We start from the raw sequence: 9,355 nt of genomic DNA, 5'->3' as shown, positions 1-9,355 counted from the left end.
ACTTTATATACTCATTCCTGCATATTGCAACTTCTACTTCTGCCACCTTCTGAAAACACCTCCTACTCACTCAACATCACTACCAAACAACATAACAACATTGAACACTCATTAATGAACCATTTACTACAACCACACAACTAAACAACTGTAACTTCCTATTCAATTATGTCACCAAAACATAGTCACCAACAACACAAACTATGACACCAATGATAACACCAAACAAGTTTGACATCAATGACATCCCACTTGATATTTCCAACATCTTTCACTCAACAAGAATGGGTATTTTCATATTTTTATTGATGACAATAGTAGAACCTGGGTATATTTAATTAACTTAGAAAATTCAAAAGATTTTATGATAGTTTTACAATTTAAAGCCAATGTAGAAAAGAATGTGTTGTCCCTTGTAGTACCCCTTCTAGTTTGAACTCATTAGACTCATATTTTATTATTGGTTGTTTTTCAGTGGATACATTACCATGATATGTTATTCAGTTTTTTATGACATTATGCTTTATCTGGAGATGAGATGTATATTTTATTTGTAGTATTTCAGTACTTGTGATTTATGACATTTTATGGATTATTGCTATGTACTGACATTTTACTTTATTTATGCAATGTGTAATTATATTTTGTGTGTTTGTGAGTGTATTGGATGCAAGGAGATGATTTTCCTTCACTCATTTCGGTGAGACAGGGAACGTTGCGATTCTCCTTCATCGGTGTGTATGCCGTGTTTTCTATATATATATATATATATATATGCATGTGTGGTTCGGTGATGCAGGTTGCAGGTACAAGTACCGGGTAGGTACGGGGTATCGTCTCCACCTGGCTTCACAAGTCTGAGCGTGCCTTATATTTTCCAATGGAAGTGGAGGAGATAGTAGTTGACCCTATTTTTACTCAGTTACACTCGTATGAGTGTCGTCAGTTGGTCGTCTTGTCAGTTAGTTCGGTCTTCGTATTTTATCATTTTATCTTTTATGGGTAATTGCTTGAGATTTGTTTAATTTGAGTGTTTTAGTGGATTTAAATTAATTAATTAATTAACTTTATGAAATTATCTCATTATTGTATTGTTTATGCATTGAGATTATAAATTTAGTTAATTAAAGAAATTATTAAATTAAGTTGCAAGCTACATGGTATTTGAAATATATTTTTATTTAAATAAATTAGATTAATTATATTTATTGTTTCCTTGAATTTTAAATAAATAAATGATTAAATAAATAAATGAATAAAAGGATTAATTAGAATTAAAATATTGTTTTAATTCTTTATTTAGAAAATTAATTAATGTGCATGAGAAAAGAAAAGAAAGAATAATGTTTTTTAATTATTGCATGTGATAAATTTAGAAAATAAAATTAAAAAAATTACTATTATTCTAAATTTAGGTTTTCTGTGAAAAAGCTTTTGAACCTAGAATTTTAGTTTAAATAGGGGTTAGCTTTTTATTTTAGTTACACAAGAACATGTCAAGAATTTTAGGTGAAGAAATTTATTGGAAGTTTATTGAAAGGATTAGGGCTCTTCTACAGATTTCTTCCAGGAAAGCTATACCAGGTTGGATGATTTATTAGTTGTGTGTTTTATTAAAAATATTTCAATTTTTCTCTGCTTGATGTGTGTGTAAAATAATTGTCAAATCCAAAACCCTCTTCTGGTGAATTCGAGTTTTGTTTTGAAATCCATGCCTAATGTGTATTTCTAATTTATGGGAAGTATGTAATTTTTGAGAAAATTAAGAGAAATTATTATAGAAAATTTGTCAGATTTTAGGATGCATGGAAATTTGCAAGATTTGTGAGAAAGGGTATTTACCTGAGAAATGGTTTTAATTACCTTAAGAAAATAAATTTAATTACACGTTAAATTTATTTGGGTTAATTAAATTTAAAATATATATATATATATGAAGAAGGATTGAATTTTGTGAAAATGGAATTATTAAAAAAATATTGTTTTTTTTAATTATTACTATTAAAATTTTATTAAAATGAAATTATTGAAAAAGTATTGTTTTAATTGTTCTGTTAAAAAAATAAAAATAAATAAATAAATTTGAAAAAAAAAAAACACTACCTACGGTAGCATCTGCTACCGGCGGTAGTAGCCTAGGCTACCGTGATAAGAGCTTTTACAAAAATTTTAAGTGGTTTTTAATTTATTTTTTAAATTAATTTCTAAACCCTATGCATATTGTGGTATGACTGTCTCGGGTTTCGTACCCAGGGGTTAGATAAATTAAATTTATTACGTGTTAAATTATATATGTATATAAATAAATATATGTATATTCATCTATGTGTTTATATATATATATATATATATATATATATTTCTTTTGGTAGTTATTATAATATTTTAAATGTTATTTTAAATATTATTTAATTACAGTTTGGAATGTTAATTTCTATAAATATGTTGAAAATACATTAGGAGAATTATTTTTATTTTAAATCTTTTTGGACAAATGACAAGATGGATGTTTTTGGTATTAAATAGTTGTGAATTCTTGTTATCTGGAAATTCGTAAATTGCATGTTATTTATGCTTTTGGCTGTTTTTAAGGAAAGATTGCCTATAATAGGATCTTGCGTATATTGTGTTTTTAGTCAAGCTTAAATTCCATTGGTATTTTGGTTAAATTGTCATTGTGTCCCATGTTATTATTTCTCCTAGACCAGGTGTTGTTGTATAACCTATTGATATGAGCCATTGTGTGTTTTGGTCCAAATGGTCAATCTTGGGTTGGTATTTCTGTATCCTTCACCTATGCTTGTCAGGATTGTTTATGGTTGTCTGTTTCGCCATAGAGTTCTCGTAGAGAGAAACATTTATGTTAGTGTCCTAGGAGAGAGAGTGGCTTTCGAGTGAGGGTCGTGCCCGAAGTGGATGACAGGATAACCCGTTGAAAGTTAGTTAAAAAGTGATAACCTAATAATCGATTAGGGGGTGGGTAGATTAAATATTAATTAAGATAAATGTACCTCGTGCATAGGTGAGTGCTAGTACAGGGCTCATAATGTTACGAGAAGGCCTGGAATGGCAAACTTACCACCTTGTCTTCACGAAAGGATTGGTAGGGTCCGCATGAGACTTAGTTGGAACCGGAGGCTCGGGAGAGGTTACCAGGAGAAACTCGAGTATGGGGGCCGAGACCTATGGAGGTTGTCCCATGGTAACCATCAAGCTATGCAATGACACTCTCTTCTTAGAGTCACTAGTGTTTTGTGAGTTGTGTTACATGGATGTTTGCAGAGTCTTGTAGTCCTTTTGTACTTGTCTTACTTTGCTTGCTTGAGGGTTTTCTACTATCTCCTAGCATAGTGGGGTGGTTCCATTTCGGGATCACATGGTCAAGTGGTAGTGCCACTTCCCATCAGATGTTCTGGATTGTATCTTCAGGCGAAGGAAAAGCTTCGATGGTGTTTCTTGGTTCGTGGTTTATGTACCAGCTCTTGTTCGAGATCATTGTTCAGTTGAGACCTTGTGGTCATTGTATCAGACTTTTATGTAACCTTGATATTGTATCTTTGTAACCAGTGGTATTATTGGAAGCCATGTATTTATGGATATTTTAATATTATTATGTCAGTGAAATGAATGTTATTATTTTGATCTTATGTTTAAATGGTTTATGGAAATTGGATACATTGGAATACTTTTATTTCTTTATTGTGAAATTTGGATGTATGTGTAATTTTAAACTTAAGCATTCAATTTATCTGATTAAATGGATTAACTGTGGTGTTAATATAATCTATGAAATTAATCTTCATTGGTTACCCTTAGGAAAACATATGATAGACTTTCATTGTGTTATTCAACGTGCAATGGTTGTAGTTAGTGCACTTAGTTTTTAACAAACAAAAAAATTATTTCACCGTTTAGTTGCCTAGTTGTGTTGTTTTCCTTTAGGGTTCCTGGCGGGGCATTACATTTGGTATCAAAGCCCAAGTTTCAACACTGGGTACTCTGGGTTTGTAGTGTGCCTTTCAATTGACCATTTTGCGTAGGTCATAAATGTTTGTATCTCTCATGTCTTATCCTTGCTATGGATCTAAACCATTTTCTCTTTTATGGTACCAGGTCATGGCTAAGAAAGCTAGAGGAGGTGGCCGTATGGGTGGTTGCAAAGGAGGCAGAGGTGGAGAACGGGGTCATGGTTCTGACCATCATAGTCCTTCACCACCACCCACTCATGTGAGTGTTGAGCCGGAACAGTCAGTTCATCAAGAGCAGGAACAATCTGTTCATCAAAACTCTCAGCATGCAGAAGAACATGTTTCCGAAAGGGAAGAGCTGAGACAGATGTTTCAAGAGGTTTTGGCTAGGTTAGGCCAAAGGCCTGAGTTTGAGCAACCTATTCATGCTCAGGTTGAGGAGCCTCTTCAACAGGTTCTAGAGGAAAGAGAGAGAGAGAGATCACCAAGGCGAGGGGAGATTCCAACTATCCGAGATCCACCTTCCTTGGGTCACATAAAGGACTTGATGAGGTCCAATCCTCCTTACTTTGATGGTATGGGTACTGGTCTTGAGGCAAAGACCTGGCTTATCGGCTTGGACCGGTGTTTCGCTATGTTTCCATACAACAGTAACACCAAGGCAAGATGTGCTATTATGTGTCTAAATAAATTTGCTTCAATCTGGTGGAGATTAGAGGAGGAGAAGATTGGTGTATGCATTAACACCATCACATGGGAACAATTTCTGGAGAGATTCAGGGCACGATTTCTCTCACCCCAGTGGAGGCAAACTCAAGCAGATGAGTTTTATGCCTTGTGTCACTATGGGATGACAGTAGACCAGTATGAGCACAGGTTCTATGAGCTCAAACAATACGTCATAATTGGTAATGACGAGGCTATGCTTGTCCAACATTTCCTAAGAGGTTTGAATGACCGTATCAGTGGAGGTGTGAGGGTATTCGAGCTAGCTTCAATGGAGATAGCCATGGCGAAGGCCAAATTAGTTGAGCTGAACCTTAGCCGTGCACTTGGGGGTCAGACAGGTGTGCAGATAGGAAGTGCACCTACCAGTGGAAATAAAGCTCAGGGAAATCAATCCCAGGCAGCTGCACCATTTAGAACTCCTCAAGCACCTGCTAAGAGTGGGCAACAACAGCAGCAACAGTCAAAACCAAAACAGTTCCAGAGCCAACAAGGTGGCAATTCTCAGTATAAGAAGGGTAGAAACTGGCAGAGGGGCAAACAGGGCCCTACAAGGCAGGCCTCGCAGAGTGCATCTTACACCCCTAGCCAGGGAAGTTTCCAGTAATCTAGTGGACCAACAGGTGATAGAGGAGCTTGCTTCTCTTGTGGGCAGTTTGGTCACAGAGCTGCACAATGCCCTCAAAATGTCCACAACATAGGTAGTCAGAGGCCAGCAGCATTTGAACCTATAGTAGGAGATGTAGGGAGGTCCCATAGAGTTTTTGCAGCGGTAGATGACCGCCAAGCTGATCATCAAGGTACAGTCATTGAGGCAGCAGGTATGTTGCATGGAACCCCTATCTCTGTACTTTTTGATTCTGGAGCCTCTGATTCTTTTATTTCTTCATCCATTGTGGAGCGGTGCAGACTTACGTCTGCTAAGCAGGCGGATAGGTGGCAAGTAGAGTTGGCTTTAGGTGTCCATGTTTCTGTAGATGCCTTTATTCCCAGTTGTGAGTTGAAATTAGGAACCATGGTTACTTTAGTGGACCTTTGGGTTATTCCTTTGGGATCTTATGGAGTTGTATTGGGGATGGATTGGCTATCATCTCATAGTGCTCATGTAGATTGTCACAAGAAGACAGTAGTGTGTCTAGATGACCTTGGCAGAGAAGTGGAGATTGTTGGAGTACAGAGGTCGATATCCCTGCGTATGATCTCCGCTATGCAACTTAAGCGGTGCATGCGTAGAGGATGTTAGCTTTTTGCAATCACTCTTGAGGAATTGGATGAGTTAGAGAGGTGAGAAATCACTCTTGATAGTCACCCTATTCTTAGAGAGTATGCAGACGTGTTTCCATTGGATATTCCTGGTATGCCTCCGAAGCGGTATATAGACTTTCATGTTGATTTGGTTCCTGGTGCAGAACCTATTTTGAGAGCTCCATATCGGATGACTACTCAGGAGTTAAGTGAGTTGAAATTGCAGATAGAAGAATTATTGGCCAAGGGATTCATTCATCCTAGTGTTTCCCCTTGGGGTGTGCCTGTTATCTTCGTTAAGAAGAAAGATGGTTCTCTTCGGTTATGCATTGATTACTGACAATTGAATAAGGTAACCATCCAGAATAGATATCCATTGCCTCGTATAGATGACCTTTTTGATCAGGTTAAGGGAGCCAAGGTGTTCTCTAAGATTGACTTAAAGTCTGGATACCATCAGTTACACATTCAGGATGCAGACATTCATAAGACAACATTTCGTACTCGTTATGGTCACTATGAGTTTACAGTGGTGCCATTCAGGTTGACGAATGCGCCTTCAGTTTTCATGAGCTTAATGAATGGGGTTTTTAGCACCTACCTTGATCATTTCGTCATTGTATTCTTGGATGACATTCTGATTTATTCTAGATTTGTGGAGGAGCATGAGGGTCACTTACGTCAAGTACTGCAATGCTTAAGGGAAAATCAACTCTATGCCAATTTAGCAAAGTGTGACTTCTTCCAGACTGAGGTAAACTATCTTGGTCATGTGGTTTCGGGAGAAGGTATATCTGTGGATCCTTCAAAGATCCAAGCCATTCTTGATTGGCCAGCGCCGACCAACATTTCAGAAGTTAGGAGTTTTATGGGTTTGGCCGGATATTACCGTCGCTTTGTTGAAGGCTTTTCCTGGATAGGACACCCGATTACTTCTCTTCAGAGAAAAGGGAAGAAGTTTGTTTGGTCAGAACAGTGTGAAGTAGCTTTTAAGACCTTGAAGGAACTCCTTGTCAGTGCTCCGATTTTGGCAGTCCCTGATCCATCTAGAGATTTTATGGTATGCACAGATGCCTCTTTGGAAGGTATAGGTGCAGTACTTATGTAGGATGGACATGTGGTTGCTTATGAGTCTTGCAAACTCAAGAACCATGAGTTGAACTATCCAGTTCATGATTTAAAGTTGGCAGCTGTAATTCATGCTTTGGTTCGATGGTGGCATTTCCTATTAAGGCGTCAGTTTGAGCTGCATAGTGATCACCACAGTTTGCAGTATATATTCACACAACCAAACTTGAATGCTCGACAACGAAGATGGATGGAATTCTTCTGCGAATATGATTTTGAGGTTCATTATATTCAGGGCAAAGAGAATGTAGTAGCAGATGCTTTGAGTCGTAGGCGGCATGAAGTTTCAGCATTATCCCTTGGAGTGGACTTGAGAGAGAGAATTCTTGGAGTTCTTCCTTAGGATACTTGGTATCAGGATGTTAGAGCTGTGATAGAGTCCGGAAGGCCTTTAGAGGGTAGATTTTCTGGGTATAACCTTGAGGTAGATGGACTTCTTCGTCACCATGGACAGATCTATGTACCTCCTTTGGAGGGTCTTCGTGTTTTGATCATGACCGAGGCCCATCGTGCACCTTATTTAGCACATCCAGGTGTCAAGAAGATGCATGCAGATCTTAGATAGATTTATCATTGGGCGGGTATGAAATGTGACATTGCTGATTTTGTGTTGAAGTGTCTAGAGTGTCAGCGAGTGAAGGCAGAGCATCAGCACCCAACAGGGCCTTTGCAGCCTAATCTAGTACCGGATTGGAAATGGGATATCATTTCCATGGATTTCATTATTGGTTTGCCTATCTCTTCACGTTGTCATGATGCCATCATGGTCATAGTTGATAGATTGACTAAGGTTTCTCATTTTGTTCCTATTCGAGCTTCCTACATAGCAGTAATGGTGGCACGAGTCTTCTTAGAAGAAGTAGTGAGATTGCATGGGATTCTGAGGTGGATCATATCTGATAGAGATCCTATCTTTACCTTAGCATTGTGGACCTCACTTCAGCATGCTTTGGGGACTCAGTTGAATTTTAGTTCAGCTTATCATCTAGAGATAGATGGTCAAATAGAGAGAGTGAATCAGGTATTAGAGGACATGCTTCGCATGCATGTGATGGACCAACAGTCACGCTGGGAGGACTATATATATATATATATATATATATAGTGGAGTTTTCTTATAACAATGGATATCATAGCTCCATAGGTATGTCCCCCTTTCAGGCATTATATGGTCGTCCTTGCCGCACTCCTTTGAGTTGGGATCAGTTAGAAGACAGGGTGCTTATAGGACTAGATATTCTTCAGGAGATGGAGCAGCAGGTAGATAGGATTCATGAGCATTTAGTAGCAGCACAGGATAGACAGAAGAAGTATGCAGATGCTCATAGGGTAGATCGTCAATTTTCTATTGGTGATCATGTGTTCTTGAGAGTGCATCCGCAGAAGAGTCTGATCCGTTATGGAAAGGGATCTAAGTTGGCACCTCAGTTTGTTGGACCTTTTGAGATCCTTGAGAGGATAGGACATGTTGCCTACCGTCTTGCCTTGCCACCGAGTCTATTCCGCATCCACGATGTCTTTCATGTTTCAGTTCTTCGACCTTATCATCCAGATGTGACACATGTTCTTGATTGGAACTCTTTGCAGGTCGAGGACGAGCAGCTTTCCATGGAGCCCGTGCGCATTCTTCAGCATCGGGATTTGATACTCAGGGGTCGTACCATCAACCAGGTAAGGGTCCTATGGGACCCAAATGATGAGACCTCGATGACTTGGGAGGATGGAGCAAAGATGAGAGAACTGTATTCTTATTTATTTTAGGCTTCCAAGAGTAAGCCTAGTTTGGGGGGGAAAATGTAGTACCCCTTCTAGTTTGAACTCATTAGACTCATATTTTATTATTGGTTGTTTTTCAGTGGATACATTACCATGATATGTTATTCAGTTTTTTATGACTTTATGCTTTATCTGGAGATGAGATGTATATTTTATTTGCAGTATTTCAGTACTTGTGATTTATGGCATTTTATGGATTATTGCTATGTACTGACGTTTTACTTTATTTATGCAATGTGTAATTATATGTTGTGTGTTTGTGAGTGTATTGGATGCAAGGAGATGATTTTCCTTCACTCATTTCGGTGAGACAGGGAACGTTGCGATTCTCCTTCATCAGTGTGTATGTCGTGTTTTCTATATTGTATATATATATATATGCATGTGTGGTTCGGTGATTCAGGTTGTAGGTACAAGTACCGGGTAGGTACGGGGTATCGTCTCCACCTGGCTTCACAGGTCTGAGCATGCCTTATATTTTCCAATAGAAGTGGAGGAGATAGTAGTTGACC

Source organism: Cryptomeria japonica, chromosome 2 (assembly GCF_030272615.1).
Source record: "Cryptomeria japonica chromosome 2, Sugi_1.0, whole genome shotgun sequence".
Classification (NCBI taxonomy): Eukaryota; Viridiplantae; Streptophyta; class Pinopsida; order Cupressales; family Cupressaceae; genus Cryptomeria; species Cryptomeria japonica.
This window is presented reverse-complemented; position numbering follows the sequence as displayed.